Source organism: Pongo abelii, chromosome 1, assembly GCF_028885655.2.
Source record: "Pongo abelii isolate AG06213 chromosome 1, NHGRI_mPonAbe1-v2.0_pri, whole genome shotgun sequence".
Lineage (NCBI taxonomy): Eukaryota > Metazoa > Chordata > Mammalia > Primates > Hominidae > Pongo > Pongo abelii.
The window spans coordinates 2,951,495-2,969,719 of NC_071985.2; the positions used below are offsets into that span (position 1 = coordinate 2,951,495).

An 18,225-nucleotide genomic window follows, 5' to 3' on the forward strand; every position below is an offset into this window, starting at 1 on the left:
GGTGGTCCCTGCCCTTCTGGATCTCACAGCCTAGCAGGAAAGACAGATGTGTACATAACTAACCCCAAATACATTATTCAGTGGTCTGTACAGAGTGTCTGGAAGCACACAGGAGGGATGGTTGAGTTGGAGATGATTTCACAGAATAAATCACGTTCAAGTTTGGCTGGCCTGTGACCCATTGTTTATAAATCAAAATATTGGCCATCTAGCCAGTGTCATTATGAGCCACGCATTATGCCAAGTGCTAAAGATACAGAACTGGACACAACATGCTCCCTGAACTCAAGAGCCCATTGATTTGTAGAAGACATATACAGATGTTTAGGAATCCAACAAGTAGAAACTGTGAATGGGATGCTGTGGAAGGAGGAGAAAGACTGAAGAGGAGAGCCTCAATAGGGCTGGGGAAGAGAGGCCCAGCAAAAACTATACAGGAAGCGACCCTTGAGTTTAGGAAGGGGGACTAAGAATTTAGTAGGTCAGTAGAGGGTGGATTAAGGTCTGGTTTCAGGCAGTGAAACCCCTCATCTATGAAAATTTGGAGCATGATAAGTGATGGGGTTCCGGACATGCTACCCCAAAATATGGCATTAGAACAAACAGCAGAAGCAAGAAAGTCGCTCTTATCTTCTACTCATCCTTATCTCCTGAAGCAAGTTATAAATCCTTCATTCCAGAGGCATACTCTCTATACCTGGAGAAGAGACTATCCTTATCCTCAAAGACAGAGAGATACCAAGAAGAATGTGAACGAACAGGCGTTGCTAAGTTTTCCCCAATTTGTTACCATTAGATCATATTCCCATTGTCCAATCACACTTCTCCATAACTGTCTGGTCTTCATCAAACCTAAGCATTAAAATACACTGGTTTCCCTGCTTCTTTGGGTCTTCATTTCTGAAGGCTCCTGGGTCACTTAAAACCTACATTAAAATAAATTTATATGCTTTTCTCTTGTCAATCTGTCTTTTGTTATAGGGATCTCAGCCACAAACTCATGGGTGAGAAAAGAAACATTTTCTTCTCCTACATAGAGAAATAGAGAATAGCATTCTTGAGAAAAATAGTGTATGTCATACATGGCAGGAGATGAAACTGGCAAGGCAGCAGGGCTTAGAACTTCTGATAGGTGATAGAGAGTTGTTCAAGAGTGAGTGTTTTAGGCAAGCTTTGGTGGCTCATGCCTGTAATGGCAGCACTTTGGGAGGCAGAGGTGGATGGACCACCTGAGTTCAGAAGTTCGAGATCAGCCTGGCCAACATGGTGAAATCCCGTCTCTACTAAAAATATAAAAATTAGCCAGGCATGGTGGCACATGCCTGTAGTCTCAGCTACTCAGGAGGCTGAGGCAGGAGAATCGCTTGAACCCTGGAGGTGGAGGGTGCAGTGAGTGGAGATCATGCCACTACACTCCAGCCTGGGCAGTAAAGTGAGATTCCATCTCAAAAAAAAAAAAAAAGAAAGAAAGAAAAAAAAGAGTAAGTGTTTTAGTTACAACTTGGACTTAGCTGCAAGACAGAGACCGAACTACAGTGGTGGAAAGATACAACGGTTTATACTCTCATGTAAGAGAAGTCTTGGCTGGGTATGGTGGCTCATGCCTGTAATCCCAGCACTTTAGGAGGCCAAGGTGGAGGGACAGCTTGAGGCCAGGAGTTTGAGACCAACTTCCAAAAATAAAAAAAAAATTTAGCCAAGCATGGCGGCATGTGGTTGTAGTCTTAGCTACTGGAAAGCTGAGGCAAGAGGATGGCTTTAGCCCTGGATTTTGAGCCTGCTGTGAGCTATGATTGTGCTACTGCACTCCAGCCTGGACAACAGAGTGAGACCTTGTCTCTAAAAAAATAAAATAATAAAATTAAAAATAAAAATAAATGACGTCTAGAGGGAAGTATTCCAGGTCTGGAGAAGCATCTTTAAAAGGTCCTCAGATGTCAATCTTTCTTTCGGTCGTGCTGCACCTGACTTTCATCCTTAAGGTCCTGCACGGTTCAAGGTGGCTGCTGGAGCTCCAGCCATTACCCCTGCATTGAGAAAGAAAGGCAGAAGAGCCAAAAAGAGCACATGCCTCATACCTTTTAAGTTTAAGTTCTGCTAACGTTTCATACAACACTTCTGTTTAGCACACATTAAAAAAAAAAATTGAGAGTCTCAAGGAAGACGGGAGAATGGATATTTCAGACTAGCTGGCATTTTCCATCACCTGGAGGTGTCTCATCAGATGTTGATTTACAAAGATTTCCCTGGCAGAGGATGGAAGATTTGTTGGAAAGGGTATGAAACCAGCAGAAACGAGCACTCCACAGTTTGTGTGTTTAATGTTTCCCATTGCTGACATTCTTGAGTAAGCATCAGTAATGGTTCTAGCTTGAGGCATTTGGATCATTGGGGTGCAGGTGCACCATATTGCACATGATACCTGCACATGCAACTTCCTGATGGGATTTAATGGAGGCTTCTAGGGTGTCTCTAAGGGTCTTCAGTGCATTTGAGGTGAGGAATGGAGTTGAGTTCTGTCTTCTGTGATTTCAGTATTTGGTGCACTTTCTGCTTGGAAAAATCTCACCTGCTTTAAAAATATTTCCCACTATTTGAATAACTTAAAGGTATCATTTATCATGTTTTCTGCTTTGACTTTTTTTGGCTTAACATTTGAGTTCTGGAAAAATAAACTAAAAGTCAGCTACTGTTTTTACGTTAAATTTATCCTTTAGTGTGTATTTAAAATAATTATTTGTGAAATTATTTAGCACTTCAGGTTTATATACCTCATTGCTGAGAATTTTGCTCAGTATATATTCTGAGCATTTTCAGAATCACTATTGTTTGTGTAGTCCCTTACCTTTAAAAGTTCATTATCAGCATTACAGTTATTGGTCTTTGCCTCCTAGGACCTATACTATTTGTACTATGTGTGATGATCATGATATTGTAACTATTAGCTCTTAAGTTCCTAGCAGAAAGAAATTCTGTCACAGAAAGAATATGTAATTTGACCAGTGCAAAGAAATAATGTTATTCTACTGTTTTTCAGAAATGAAAGAACCAAGTTTTTAAAGTAGTTATGTTTTTACTGTAAAAGATTCTTGGGTTGATAGGCGCAGCAAACCACCATGGCACACGTTTACCTATGTAACAAACCTGCACATCCTGCACATGTACCCCGGAACTTGAAATAAAAAAGATTCTTGAAGTTTCTGGCTGCCTGCATGACATAGTGGGTTTCTAAGTTTAAGTGAGAGAGAGAGACAGCGAGAGAGAGAGCAGGAGAGAGAGAGAGAGTGTATGAGAGCGAGCACTGGGGTCAGGAGTGGGAGGGAAGCCTTGCCTTGTCATTACTGAGCTTGTATAACTAGACACCTGGATCAGATTTCAGAAAGCACGTGAAATAATTTCAATTGTAATATGAAAATGCTTTTAAAAAATGAGGTAATCAGTCATCCTGGATTTGTTTATTCTGTGAAACCTGGCTTTGAGAGGTATTTTTGGCATCTGGGTAGCCTGCCTACTGTGTTTTGTTGAAGCAGAAGGGGGCAGCAGAGAAACCAACTTGAAAACCCACATCTGTGTTGGTTCCGTCTAACGGAAGGTGCTGTTCAATGTAAATACACTACAAGGAAATGAAAGCGGCAAGTCCTATCTTTTATTTATTGAATTCTAAAAATGATCGCAAAACATTTTCAGATAACATGATTCGGATTTCTACTTGTCCATTTATACAGATACTGTGAAGTGGATATATTTGTGTGTTTTGTTCTAAGATCTGACAAGCAAGTGTAGAGTGGATTATTTGTAATTCAGTACAGCTTTCGGGGGGCTTGTTTTCCAGTAGACATTCTATGTGTTTATAAAAAAGCAGATGCTCTAGGGGGTTTTTGCAGTTCATTCTAATATTTATAATTTATCCACTGGAGTAAGAGTTTTTGAGGAAAACCATTTCATTTCTTGTTAAAATTAAGGGGAGTTAATGCCTTTTGACTGAATTTTGGTTGTGGAGTCAGTTAGTAGTCTAATTTTTTTGTTTTATTTTTAAAGTATTGCCTGTGAAAATTTTCTCATTTGTTGAAAGGAACAAGGTCTAAGCTGACTGATTGGTTTCATGACCTTAACCTTTGAAAACATGGTGATTAATTAAAGCAATACTATTTTTCTGTAAATAATGGCCAAGTCATGTTGATGGGTCTGGCTAACTAGTTATATGTGCTATGTATGAAAGCTGTTCTATTTCTCATTAATATTCTGTATTTCTTTTTCTGTGATTCAGGACAGTAAGATAGCATAGCTGAGGGCTTCTCGCTGAAAACCCATCTGGTGTTTTGATGTATTCTGTGTTTAAGATAATGGACAGTGTTTAGTGGTTAACAGGAAACTAGTGCCTCTTTTCACTGACTTACAAGTCATAAAAAGGAGTCATTGAGTTATATGGTATCTTCCTCTGCAGGAGAGTCAGTGAAGATACAGCTGCAGTTCTGTTCCAAATCCATTATGTGTGTTTTATATTTTGATAAATTGAATCTATTGACTTGTTATAGCCCCATTTTATAGGATAAGCTGTGAAAGAAACCTCCTCAATGTATTTTACAAAGTGAGAAGTTAAATGTTAGCTGTACTCTACTGGTAAGGATTTATAGCATGGTGTAGTATTTAGCAGAAAGTGTGTGTGTGTGTGTGTGTGTGTGTGTGTGTGTGTGTCCATCTCAGGGTGCTTGAGGTATAGGATTACAGTTAATTCTTTTTTTCTTTTTTCTTTTTTAGACAGAGGTTCGCTCTTGTTGCCCAGGCTGGAGTGCAGTGGCATGATCTCGGCTCACTGCAACCTCTGCCTCCCAGGTTCAAGCAATTCTTGTACCTCAGCCTCCCGAGTAGCTTGGGATTACAGGTGTGTGCCACCACACCCAGCTAATTTTTGTATTTTTAGTAGAGACAGGGTTTCACCATGTTGGCCAGGCTGATCTCGAACTCCTGACCTCAGGTGATCTGCCAGCCTTGGCCTCCCAAAGTGCTGGGATTACAGGCGTGAGCCACCGCGCCCGGCCATGATCACAGTTAATTCTTATAGAAAGTACTTAGTGGCTGATCTATTCTTACCTCTTTCCAATGCTAGTCATCTCATTCTCTCTCTGTATGGTAGTTGTTATTTGATGAGCACTAGTTGTATAAAAGTAATAGGTCTGATTTCTTCAAGAAATGGTTTTCTTTTCTGTCATCTGTGACCTCATCTATGACACTGGGGGCAACTGTCCAGTGAAAATGCACTGCTGTCCAGCGAAACCATAACTGCTCTTTCTCTGCACGTGTATTTGTCCTCTTGAAGCTGTAACTTTTGACTGAATGCCAGATGTTGTTATTTTATCTTTTTGGGTACTAGATATTTTTGTATCCCTGAAATTATTCTTGAGCCTTTTTTTCCCCTGTAACACAGTGAAGTTATTTGGAAACAGTTTTATTTAGTGTGTGTAGGGGAAGTGGTCTTGCTTTTAACCTTTCTTAGGTGGGACCAGAGCAGTATTTAGTGCAGGGCAAGTCACTGAGGCAAGGCTCTTTGGGTCTTCTATTCAATACCCCTTGAACCTTGAGGTTTTCGACTCTGGTTGATGGGAGCAGGCACTATTCTTGGTCTTATTTGAGCACCTGCTACTGTTACCTCTAACTCTTTCAGTTAGTCCTGTCCCAGCTTCAGGCAGTGTGTTCATGTGCATGTGCTGATTAGTACTCCGTGGAATATTTAAGGTTGACCTTTGGGAGATGTGTTGAGTTCTCTCCCTGTGCAGTTCTTTCCTCTCTGGTATTCTGTCCTGTAAACTCTAGCCTTTTTTGGTCTCCCTATACTCTCAACTTTGTCACCTTAACTCAGGGCCTCCTTCAGGCTCCACCTGGCTTCTACTTGTTGTGAGCGTGACTGACTAAGGCTGGCTTCACGGGAAGTAAAATAATTTACTGAAACAGATGTGAGTTAAAACCAAGTTTAGGCCCAGTGCGGTGGCTCATGCCTGTAATTCCAGCACTTTGGGAGGCCGAGGTGGGCGGATCACGAGGTCAAGAGATTGAGACCAGCCTGGCCAACATGGTGAAACCCCGTCTCTACTAAAAATACAAAAATTAGCCAGGCGTGGTGGCGCACACCTGTAATCCCAAGCTCCTCGGGAAGCTGAGGCACAAGATTTGCTTGAACCTGGTAGGCAGAGGTTGCAGCGAGCTGAGATCACACCACAGCACTCCAGCCTGGTGACAGAGCGAGACTTCATCTCAAAACAACAACAACAAAAACGAAAACAAGTTTATTAGCGGGGAATTATGTTACCAGGAAGTAATGGCCAGCACAGCAGAGAAGAGGCTGTCTGCCAAGAGGCAGGGGCTGAAAGGAAGTTTTCTAGGGCCATACTGGAGGGGTTATGTGCAGAGAGGATTGTGCTGCTGGGGTATATGCAGAGCAAGGTATTCGGAAACAGGATGTTGTACAAGCAGGTTGTTTGTGATTAGCTGTCTCTCAGAACAATTGTTCTCCCCCATCTGGGGCCGGCCTCTTCCTTGTTGGTGCTAACTTACCTTATCAGGACTCCACACTACCTACCGTCACTGTGGTCTTGAAACTTTCTTAATAAATTGGAGCAGTCCTTTTGTTTTTTTCCCAGTCTCTCAGTGATTGCTGTTTTTGTTGAGTATCATGAAAACCATTGGATGTTGGTGTTACACATGGATGGAAGGGTAAATCCAATTTCCATTATTATATCCTGGCTGGTCACTGAAGTGTCTGTCTATAAATTCTTAAAACTGTCCCCTGTCAGAGCCCATCTGAAATTAGTGCTTTTCTCTCCTCCTAATAATGGGGTTCTGTTAGTGCTAAAATCCAAGTTGTAGGCTTCACTATGAAAAACTGCACAGCCTCCCCAAGAAATATCATCACCAGTCTGCCTGGTGGTGTTCTCTTTCTTTTGTGGATTCCTAAATAGGTTTACAGGGAGTGCTAAGAGGATGGTCACACTTAGGCCTACTGAGGGTGACTGAGCACAGAATGGGAAGTCTGCAAAAGAGTAGAGTGAGGTGGTGATTTCTCAGCAGATACGTTTATTGTTACCCACACTCTTTTTCTAAAAGATTGGAGGAGTATGAGATTGTAAATTGCCATATTTCTAAAGTCTGCCTGTGTTCCAGTCATGACCATTCAGATGCTGAGATACAGGATAAGCAGGAAGCAGATGTTTCTGTCCACAGGAACCTCCCTGTCTGTGGGGGAAACAAATGCTATGTAAATACAAAGTGATAATACGCGTGATAAACTACGGCTTTCCCATTCGAGGACTTTTAGAAGATACTCTCTTTTCCTCCTTGTACCATTTTAACAAAAGCAGCACAGCACTATATTGATGCCTTTTTATGCTTTGCATTACTTGGTGAAAATGAAGTTCTCTATTTTATCTGTCAGCAAACATCTAAGAGCAAAAATGATTTTAAACCTCTCTTCTTACCAAGACTATCTTCATGTGACACGTTTTAGTAATTTACCTAGTCTGTAGCCATCTAACTAGAATTTGCTGATTGTTTATATATTTCTTCAGATTGCTGATAGATTTTATTCTAATAAGTGAAAAGCAATTCTAAGCCTTGATCCTTAAAAGGTATATTTCCCTTGGCAGCAATTCTAGTGGAAACAATGGGTAGTCTCTTTTTATTAAATTTTATTTATTTATTTATTTATTTATTTATTTTTTGAGACAGAGTCTTGCTCTGTTGCCCAGGTTGGAGTGCAGTGGCGTGATCTCGGCTCACTGCAAGCTCTGCCTCCTGGGTTCAAGCGATTTTCCTGCCTCAGCCTCATGAGTATCTGGGATTACAGGCTCATACCACCACACCTGGCTAATTTTTTTGTATTTTTAGTAGAGTTGGGGTTTCACCATGTTGGCCAGGCTGGTCTCGAACTCCTGGCCTCATGATCCACCTGCCACAGCCTCCCAAAGTGCTGGGATTACAGGCATGAGCCACCATGTCCTGCCTAAATTTATTCTATTTGTATGAAATAACTCTAAAAATCTGGTCTTCATTAGTGTTTTTACTTATACTTCAAGATGCTGAATTATTTCTGTATAAATATATTGGCATTTCTGTTTTATAAGACAGCATTAAATGAAATAGTTTCATTTCTTTTCCAAGTATATTTTTAAAAGTACATTAGTGTAGCCCATTTTTTCTTTTTTTGCTTTATCTTTTGATAGTGAAACAAAATACTGCTATTCTAAGCTTGGGTTTTCAAAATACACATTACTCATGGTGTAAATTCTGCAGTAGCCTTGTATTAAAGCATATGGAGGAGGAAAAATTGGATCCATTTAGCTCTGATCCCTTTTTTGTTAGCAATTTATGTGTATAACCAACAGATTTCTCCTTAAGAAAACCTCATTATTAAGCTAACTTAGGGGAATTTAGTAAAGAAATGATTTGGAGGAAAGCAAATAAAGTAATCCAAATATACAATAATTATACCACAATTTTAATGTCGATTTATAAGAACATTTTACCACTTTTAAATTTCTTCCAAAATTGACAGATACTGATTTTTTTCATAACTATCTGGAAATCCTATGGGAGACAGCTCAAATTTTGACAGCTTCAAGAAAATGGATGGCTTTTCCTTCTGTGTGGTAATTGATCTTACCTTTTGAAGAATTAGCTCATAAGTATAGATTTGGAGAGAGTTACAATATGCAATACAGTCTTACTCTTTTGAAAATAAGTCAGTCATTCTATGAACCGAAGACTTCGGCATGAAGAAGGTTGCTCTGAAGGGCAGAGTATGTAATATTATTTGGTTGCGACTTTTGCTAGCTTGGTGGCTCTTGAGAAATCTTTAGTGAACTTGCTAGTTTCATGTTTGTAGGGGGTATGCATCTATCCAGGATAATCATCCCCCATTGAAAAACTAACCTTTTCAAGGTTAAGTATAATGTGAAACAAATAATACTGCTCCAGAATGAATTTCCGTGCAGTTTGTATGAATTAACAGCTGGCTAATAAGCAGCTCTTGAAGTCTGTCATAAGCAAGGTCTTGTATTAGCGATAGACTGAGCAGACCTATTGCTGCCTCTACCGTTTACTTCACTTGGTAAAGTAGTCTGGGAAAAAGCACTGTCACTGTTCCACTCCAGATAGCTGTCATTGTGGTATTACATAAACTAGCAGACTGCTGTGGGATGCAAAGGGGATGTGCACTGTTTTGGTGATTCAAGGGGACTTTGGCATACCCTTGTAGGAGCCCAGAAGGAAGGATCTTACAGTTTAGTCTTAAGCTGTGCAAAAACATGACCACATGAATGAAACCAGTCTTCCTGAGGCCAAAGGGCTTATAAAGAGGAAAGATACTCAACTTGAGTAGACTTCTTTTTGAGCAAGGATATCCAGAAATAGAGTGTTAAGGCAAAGCAAAAAGATTCTTTAGACTGCACTCAAGTCTGTCTTCATGGCATTTCTTGCTTGTGTAGCATGGAAAGGACCACTGCTTGCTCAGTGTGGCTTTTTTGTGTGCTATGCTGAACCATGTGAGTAGCCATTGAGATAATTTATTCCTGAGTCAAAATAAGAGGGCATTAAATTTAGTAGAACTGAAGTTGGCACTGGCAAGACTGATTACTATGATGGGATCCCTTGGAGAGCATCACTGGTGAAAGCACCTGGATTCTATTTAGAAAAACCTAAGTATGTAAGTTGCCTTCTTTGGGGGATGAAACTTATAATGAACTATTGTAGAGGGTATGAAAGCCCATGGCATGTTTCTATCATATACTATATATATGCTATACTAAGATGTTATCTATGGGTCAGCGTCCTTGGTAAGGCTCACCTGTCATTTCTTATGTAGTTCATATTTGTTTCTCTTTGCGCAAGGATTTGGTGAGTTAACTTATGGAGAATGAAAAGAGAAATGTCCTAATGCAGAGTTCGCTCCTAAGTTTAAATGAGAAATATCTAAAATCCTAAATTATATTAATGTTCATGGTTTAGAACCCTTAAAATGGAATTACAGTACTTTTGAATTAGTAGGTGTAAGGAACATGGCTGCACTGCAGCCAGGCAGGATAGGCCGAGGTAAATATCCTGGGTGACTCAGCAAGTCTGTAGCGCAGGCGCGCAACTCCATGTATAATGTAAACACAGCTATGTACCCATAACATGAGAGGGCCGTCACTTGGCTCTTTGCCACTATTGTCTTTAAAAGGTATAATTGCCCTGGTGACACCGTACAGGCGTGCTTGCACCCAAAGAAAGAGAGAGAGCGCCAGATCTGTCTGTCTTGCAGTGGGGAGCCAGGACATAGCTCAACTTGCTTGCGCTCAGAGGGAAAGAGTTAAGCTGTTGACCCCAAAGGGAGAGAGAGCCAATAGAGATCTGTGCTTGGGAGTGGCTGGAACAAGCAGCCGAGACACACAGTGTAAGACAGCTGCTGAATAAAATTGTATTTCACCTACCTGTAGCCCCCTGAGTGTTCTTTCAGCTGTCTGCTATTCATCCACCCACTCCCTTCCGGTTTCAGCATGGGCTGGAAGCTGACCCTGGACCTAACAATGGGGATCTTAGGGACTTAAGAGATCATCTAAATGAACTCTTTACAGATGAAGACTGAATCCCCAATGGTTAAATGACTTGTCTAAGACCACACATCTAGTTAGATGCTGAGCCAAGACAGAACCTGATTTCTGGCTTCTAGATGTACAACCCTTACTCAGTGGCATGTACTGTAATTCACAGTTTCCATTCACTTGTTGCCAAGGCCTGCCACTTCTGAGAGTTTCCCAGTTTTGATGTAAGTGTACATTGCCAAATGAGAAATAGCTTGGAAATATAACTGAAGAGACATTATCTATTGTGGCTGCAGCTGAAGCACCAACTTTTAACCAGTATTAGCACTGCTTATTTCAGCTCCTGTCCTTATCTCAAATAATTCTGCCTTCTTATAACATATGATGGGGCCCCCTGGGAGCTGCCAAAAAGGACACTTACTCTGAGGTCTTGCCCAGGTCTCTGCTTCTTCCTCCTTGTTCCCAGATGGCAAACTGACATCCTCATAGTAAGACTGGGCTGCTTTCCACCTGCGCAGCCCCATGGTAAGCACCTGCAGCTCCAGAAGGAATTTATTTTAGTAAAACAAACAAACCTGGAGACCAGGAGATCAATCATCAGTAGTTTGGTAATAATTGAGAACTAGGTCAGAGGCTTCTATTCCTTTTTCCATGAGAGCTGGATGTGTGAGGTTGTTCTTGATGAAAGCTGAATTTTTAAATGCAGGTTAATGGCTTTCTTGGAAGCCAGCAAGCAATTAAGGTTTTCTCATCCATACAGAAATTACAGCTGCAGGGGGCAATTTTTTAAAATTCATTTGGATTCTTAGAACATACTATATTTATTTATTTTCCCTTAAATTCTGACCTTACACTTAAAAATAAGTTTATTAATACTAATGTTGTTTTCCCTTGAGCTAGCTTCGAACCTCAAATGAATTGCAAAGTGCAAAGTGACTGCTGTAGGGCTACCCTTTAGTAAGCTGGTACAGTTGAATGGTAAGGAATCCATTTATAAAAAAAAATATTGTATTTGAGCTGTTTCCAAGGCTATTACAGTATTTCTTTATCAGACTATACATAATTTTACATTTGTAACATGGTACAGTTCCAACTGAATAGGCAGTAATTTTCTTTATTAGAGTTGCATTTAGAGTGGTTCATTCATCAGATTTTTATCAAATATATTCTTTGTGTCATTAATTGTGATAGGTTCTGGAAGATGATTAAGAAATGGTCCCTGAACTCCAGAAGCTCACAGTCTAGGAAGAAAAAAGACAAATAAAATTATACCAATATAACAAATGCAGTTTCATGGCATATGAAGAGTGTTATAGAGACACAGAGCAAAGATGTAACCCAACCTAGCAATAAAGAAGACTACACAGAAGATGGTGCATTAGAAGGGAGAGAAAGAATTGGCTGCACCAACAGGAGGAGGGGAAAGGACCTTCTGAGAAAGAGAAGAGTGTATGCAAAGCAGTGGAGGCCTCAGGGAGGATGATGGTCTGCTAATACTGAGTTTAGTGTGGTTGTCTTTGTCTTACGTTGCTTGCAGGGAATAAAGCTAGTATTTGCTTTGCTAGCTGGACTGAGCTGGGCTATACTAAGTTGTCTGACCTTTATCCTGTACACAACAGGAACTACAGGAGGTTTTCAAGAAAGGGAGTGAAGTCAGATTCATGGTTGAGAAAAATATTCTAGTAACTAAGCGGTGAATAGAATGAAGAATGGGAACACTGATTGGAAAGCATTTATAATAGACGGTGGAGGGCAAGTTTTAGGAAGCAGGCAGTGATTGTGATGTCAGAATCAATTTGTATGATGTTTAAGTAGTCCACCCGGAACTCAGTAAAGCAAAGATTGTTGAAGAGGGTGAGCTTGAGAGACTGGATGGATGTTGATAACATTAATTGTGTGAGGGTATAATCTCTTTGCTGAGATTTTAAGTACGGTAATTTTCTGATGTGATACCTGTATTCATAGCGTAACCCATGACCCTCTTTGGATAGCCCTTATGCCTCTGTATTATGATTGTCAGTCACTTCCCTGAACTATAAACTTCTTGAGGTCAGAGATAAGTTTTAATGGTTCTTCTTGTTCCACAGCTCCTGACACAGGGCTTAGTTATGTAGTAGGTGCTTGGTAGATTTTGGATGTTTAGACATGGATGCATCAGCCATCTACTTAAGAATTCCTCTTTTGAATTCTTCCTTTGCACAAGAAGACTTTTGTTTCTTAACCCAAAGAAGACCAGCTCTGTAAGTCCATTATAATTTTCATTTTATGGTAAAGTTTCTCTGGACTTTCATTTTCCAGAAACTACCCATCTTAGATTTTGCTCTTTCCTTAGTGACAACTCAATAAAGTTCTTATTGTTCAGAGATTACACGATGAAGTAGATATACACATGTGTGTTTTTTCTTCTTTAAGTTTGGCTATTTGAACCTGTGGCTCTGTGGTGTAAACAGTAATTCCTTTCCAGATTTATTTATTTGGAAGTTTTTGGGTCTTTAAAAATTACTCTTGTGTTTCTGGTCTTGAGTTAAATACACTTATAATTGCCCTAGGGGTTCCCATGGCATCATCACAGCTGGAGGTCTGGTGGGCTTTTGTAAATGGCATTTGGAAGAGTGATTCATTTGCCAAAGCATTAGCAATCTTTTGTATTGTTTCCATCTGGTTTTTGTCTAAAGAGACAAGTGCTGGGATTTTATTTATTTAATAAACTTTGTTTGAATGAGCTAATTTCCCCACTGTCCAGAATTACTAAGGGAAGACCTGAGCATTTATTTCAAGGACTTATTCTATCCATTCCTTGCTCGAGTGGGGAGCAGTCACTTCTGTAGCCACCAACTACCTGATATTCTAGTCTTTTCTATGATTAAATTATAAAAATAATCTCTGTGAACTTGTCTGCTTTTGGTATAAGGTCGCATATTTGAAGAGCAATCTGTGGTGAGATATGTTGGCTCCATTTTCTGTTTGTTTCTAAAGAAAGGAAAAATAGATACATTTCCATTTCAAAATTCTCTTTTTTTTTTGAGACGGAGTCTCGCTCTGTCGCCCAGGCTGGAGTGCAGCGGCACGATGTCGGCTCACTGCAAGCTCTGCCTCCTGGGTTCATGCCATTCTCCTGCCTCAGCCTCCTGAGTAGCTGGGACTACAGGTGCCCGCACCACGCCCGGCTAATTTTTTGTACTTTTAGTACAGATGGGGTTTCACTGTGTTAGCCAGGATGGTCTCGATCTCCTGACCTCATGATCCGCCTGCCTCGGCCTCCCAAAGTGCTGGGATTACAGGCGTGAGCCACTGCGCCCGGCCTTCAAAATTCTTTTTAAGAGCCTATTATATGCCCAACTCTTGTATTACTTTCTCTTATTTCACATTCATACCAACCCTACTTGAGAGCCGTTTTTCCCCTCACTTTGCTGTTGAGAACAGTGTTTTGGAAAGTTTAAGGAATCTATACAAGTCCCTTAGTAGTTCATATCAGAGGTTGTTTTACACCCAGGTTTTCTGACATAAGACAAAAGCTTTGAAACTGCCTGCATTGCCCCCAGGCCTCCACATAGGCCAGAGGGCTTCCAGATGCTGATAAAATTGATGAAGAGGGAAGGTCAGAGACTAGACCTCAGTTGGAAGCTGTGGCAGTTGTGCTGTGAAAACCCACCAGAGGGAAGAGATGTTTCAATTCTTCTTTCATAACTATGGAAATCCTCAGTGACTTGTGGCCCCTCAGTATATTAGGACTTCTCATTTCAGAAAGTTAATGGTCTTCTCTCGCCTCTCTGTCAGTGTGATGTATGTAACCCCTGATTAGCTGACTCATTTGTACAGTTGGCAGATACAGAGGCGATCAGTTTACTCGCCTTGCTGTTTAAAAATCATGATAATTTTGCGCTCCCTTTGAGAAATGGGTAAGTTCAGAAATCAGTTTTGGGACTATCTTTATTTAACTAAGGCATAAGTGATTGCACCTTCAGCAAATTCAATTCCTGGCTTCAGACTGCAGTAATCTTAAATGAAACATTTTGTTGTATGCTTATAACCTCGGGATTTTATCTGCTGCCGTTGTGGTCTTTTGAGGAGGATTCTCCTGTTGCAAAGGATGTCTACAATATAATCAATGGCAAGAAGTATCAGGAGTATTTTGAGTGCTTAAACCCATCCGAGGTTTATTAATTTTCCGGATATGGGTTAACATGGTTCCATGAATAGGCACAAGGCCTAGAGAGTAGGATTAGGAAGGTTTCCAGGGACTCTGAACTCACGTCAAGCAAAACTGGCATGCTAGGCAGCTAACTCAACCAAACAGGGAAAAGACTTTGAAAGTGCTTTATCTCACTGCATAATGTTTGTAAATTTTATTCAATTAATTTACAGCTGCAGGGCTCATGAGGCTGAAATTAAAGTTTTGTAAAGTTTCGATAAGGAGGCAGCCAAACAAGTTTGATTAGCGGTGGATGTTTTGGAAATGAGTTGGCAGCCATGCAAAAATAGAGGGTTTGAATTTCAGGAGGCCCGTTGACATGGCAGTGCCCATTTGATTAACCATTACTTTCTACCTGGCGTTTTGGGCATTTCTTTTCTCTGTGTGTCTTCTCTGAGGTAACCTCTAACATTGGAATAAGCATCTTTTTAGTTAAGTCTCATCAGCCCGTTGTTCTTAGTCTGTTTTATTAGTAATAAATCAGTTGTCTGTGTTATTCTTTCTACAGCCATACAACATGCTCTTTAGCCTTTCTTTCCAAATTGTAGACATTTCAGTTAAGGTGTTTCTCCCTCTGCAGGTTGGGGCAGCAGAGGGCCTTTCACTTGGAGTTGAGGAGTTGAGTTGTATGAGCTATGGCTGAAGGCCTTTCACTTGGAGTTCAGGAGTTGAGTTGCATGAGCTACGGCTGAAGGCCTTTCACTTGGAGTTCAGGAGTTGAGTTGTATGAGCTGTGGCTGAAGGCCTTTCACTTGGAGTTCAGGAGTTGAGTTGCATGAGCTACGGCTGAAGGCCTTTCACTTGGAGTTCAGGAGTTGAGTTGTATGAGCTGTGGCTGAAGGGTCACAGACAAGGAGGCACAGCACCTTTTCACATAATATTTAGCAGACTAGAGTCTGCACAGTAACATCGATCATTGTTCATCTTTAGTGTTTTTTGGTGAAATAAAACATGACCCTAATCCTCAACAGGAAAATTTCATCCTCCTAAACAGGATTTGGTGCTGACAAAGACTCTTTGCTTTTCTAAACTTTAGTCAGGTTCCTGAACTCTGTCCCCACCGGGGCCCATCTGTGTGCATTTTAGCAGGAACCCTGCTAAGTCAATTTAGCCAGAACCCCAGTCCTTCATATCTGATCACTCTCAATGTCTGATCGGCTTCCTCATCCTCCCTCGGGTGATGTCTCATCATCTTGGCCTGTCTTTGGCAAGAATCCTGTTAGGATGGTGTAGCCAGAATCTCCTCTTACCTATGATTTTGCCTCTGAATAATTTTTCATTCACCGACTGCCACCCTCCTCTTTCGCTATAAAGTCCCACTAGCCGATTCTGTGTTTGGATTCAGCCTGGGGTCTTGACTGAGATCTCTTTCCCCCTGTTGCTGTAGTTCTGATAAAAAATATTTTCATTGCTTTACTATCCAGCTCTGCTTTTCCTTTGACAGTAGCCTATTTAAAAAATGATATAGGGGCAGGAGGGGGAACACAAGGGTTGGGGAAGGACATAGAGGTGGTTTCAACTGTATCTATCATTTTTTTTTTATCATGGGGAGGAAAGGTCTCAAGCGAATATGGAAGGTAAATATGAGGAAATTGGTTCTGGTACACTGGAATTTCTTATTTTACTCCCTTTGTTTTTTAAACTATCTCGCGAAAGGCTTGTGTTATTTTTCCCCCCATGTATAGTCTGTCCCAGACAAATATTGTCCTATTGCAACATGACCAGCCTGCAGCTCTTGCCTCATGTGTCACTTTTATACACAAGTTCAACAAGACCCAAACCAGCCAGTACCTTCTCCCAGGAGACAAGCCCACTCAGCCTGCATTTCGATGGATCAGCCGTGTCACATTGCTATAGAAATTTCTAAATACTTATTCTTTATTTTGTTTCTTATTTCACAGTGGACCCACAACAGTCTCTGGTGAACAACATACTCTGAGTAGCACTGTTCTAGTCTTTGTATGCCAGGAATGTTTCACAGTAAATGTTTAAATCATCTTGGACATATTTATGTTTTCAAAGTATTTTATGTTAACTCATTTACCCAATTCTGCATATTTGCTCTTACAAGTGGGTGATTCTTTTATTCCACAAATTTGTTTTCATCTTGGAGCTTTGTTGGGTGCTCCTGAAAATTCAGTGGTAAGACTTGTTCTTGCCTTATCTCAGCCAGTGAATATTCAAAGATGTGTAATTCATAGACTTTTCTTTCAAAGGAGTTCCCATTTTAGAGTGGAGCTAGAACTAATAGTTTGTGTTCCATACCAGGCATATAAGATAAATGCTACAGAAACCCTGAAAAGAGTCATGATTTGTAATTGGGCAGGTTGAAAGGTTTTATAGAAGAGTGGCTCATCTGGACGAGGTTTTCTTCAAGGATGAGTAGGGAGTTTTCGGGGCGACAGAGGGATAAAGTCAAAGGAAAAAAGCATGAGCACAAATGAGGAGAGATGGCACACAGCGCCTGCTGAGAAGTGATCAGCAGATGGGTGGGTTCTAGAATGCACCCAGGGAGGTGAGGTTAGAAAGGTAGAATGAAGCAAGACAGTATAAGGCTTTGATTTTCACACTAATAATTTTGAGCTTTTTCTTATTCACATGAGAAGATTTTAAGGCATGATCAGTTTTGGTTAGAGCCCAGGCACATAAAGAGTGGGTTACGAAAGGGAGAGACTAGAAGGGGAGAGATTAGTTAAGAGGTTGTCAAAACAGTCTAAATAAGAGATGATAACGACCTCAACTATAGCAGTGGCTCTGGGAATTTAGAGGAGGGAATAAATCTGAGGACTGTCTCAGAGGTGAAAGTGAATGAGTGGGGTTTGGGAAGAGATGGGGGGCCAGGTGAGGAGCACAAGCTTTTTTTTTTCTTTTTACATGGACAGACTGAATCACAGGGAGGGACATGTTTTCCTGTGGATGAAGATACAGATAATTTTTGCATCCAAGAGGAGAGAGAAGCATCACTCTCGATAGCCTTAATATTCTATTCTCAAAATAATAACATTATTTCAGGAATGAGAGTCTAAGAATTAAAATTAAGGACAGTGGGAAAATATAAATTTGTCTTGGGGAATGTGATGGGGCCTTCTGTATTATAACAGCTAGAATCTTGACTGGCAGTTTTCTGATATAGACCTTTAGTTCTCATGTTTGAACTCCCTGTATTCATTTGTTCATTCTTCAATATTTATTGACAGCTTACCTTGTAAGAATCATTGTATTATGAGCTGGGGATAGAAACACAAGAATAAATCCCGCCCTCAGGTAGTTCACGTGCTAGAGTGGAGGACAGGCACTTACATACAGCAGTGTGGCCACGGTAGGCAGACTCACAGGAGCCATAGCAAAATTAGCAAATCTTGCTAAGAATGTGGGTCCATGAAAGTCAATGAAGGATAATAGTTTTTGGTTTTTGTTTTGATAGAGACAGGGTCCCCTTCTGTTACCCAGGCTGGGGTGCAC

General features: G+C 40.7%; 1 protein-coding gene and 1 long non-coding RNA gene across 6 annotated transcripts in view; one reads left to right on the forward strand and one right to left on the reverse strand.

The window, feature by feature from the left end:
- SMYD3 (SET and MYND domain containing 3) overlaps window positions 1–18,225 on the forward strand; it is a 749,014-nt gene that overhangs the window by 387,823 nt on the left and 342,966 nt on the right. The window lies entirely within an intron of this gene.
- On the reverse strand, window positions 7,055–12,304 carry LOC129058171 (uncharacterized). The gene is made up of 3 exons (XR_008523119.1): window positions 12,171–12,304; window positions 10,993–11,104; window positions 7,055–7,227 (listed from the first exon to the last, which is right to left on the reverse strand). It is a non-coding gene; the product is annotated as an uncharacterized LOC129058171 (long non-coding RNA).